This window comes from Piliocolobus tephrosceles, chromosome 6, assembly GCF_002776525.5.
Source record: "Piliocolobus tephrosceles isolate RC106 chromosome 6, ASM277652v3, whole genome shotgun sequence".
NCBI classification, from domain to species: Eukaryota; Metazoa; Chordata; class Mammalia; order Primates; family Cercopithecidae; genus Piliocolobus; species Piliocolobus tephrosceles.
The window spans coordinates 52,245,942-52,246,920 of record NC_045439.1 but is presented as its reverse complement, the minus strand read 5'-3'; positions in this window follow the sequence as shown (position 1 = coordinate 52,246,920).

Genomic DNA, 979 nt, shown 5'->3' with positions numbered 1-979 from the left:
TTTTTTTCTTTTTTCTTTTTTTTTTTTTGAGACGGAGTCTCGCTCTGTCGCCCGGGCTGGAGTGCAGTGGCCGCATCTCAGCTCACTGCAAGCTCCGCCTCCCGGGTTTACGCCATTCTCCTGCCTCAGCCTCCGGAGTAGCTGGGACTACAGGCGCCAGCCACCTCGCCCGGCTAGCTTTTTGTATTTTTCAGTAGAGACGGGGTTTCATCGTGTTAGCCAGGATGGTCTCGAACTCCTGACCTCGTGATCCGCCCGTCTCGGCCTCCCAAAGTGCTGGGATTACAGGCTTGAGCCACCGCGCTCGGCCGAGACAGGGTTTCACTGTGTTAGCCAGGATGGTCTCGATCTCCTGACTTCGTGATCCACCCACGTCGGCCTCCCAAAGTGCTGGGACTACAGGCGTGAGCCACCGTGCCCAGCCCTTGTAAATTCACTTTTTCAACTGCAAATTTTCTAAATACAAAGCAAGTATTTCCAGTGAAAATCTAAAGCCCAAATTGATATCTACTATACTGGATATATTTTTTTTTCTTTTTCTTTCTTTTTTTCTTTTATAAGAAACAAAGTCATGCTAAACAAAGTCAGCCCAGGCTGGTCTCGAACTCCTAGCCTCGATCCTCCTGCTTCAGCTTCCCAAAGTGCTGGGATTATAAGCATGAACCACTGCGCCCAGCTGTATACTGGATATCTGAGACTTGGTACAAAAAAAAAAAAAAAAAGAGAAAGTAATTTAATATTTTCATATTGATTTTAGGTTGAATATTGTGAATATATTGAGTTAAAATGTATTACTAAAATTAGTTTCACCTGTTTCTATTTACTTTTTAATGTGACTATTAGAAACATGTAAATTGGCCAGGCGCGGTGGCTCAAGCCTGTAATCCCAGCACTTTGGGAGGCCGAGACGTGCGGATCACGAGGTCAGGAGTTCGAGACCATCCTGGCTAACACGGTGAAACCCCGTCTCTACTAAAAA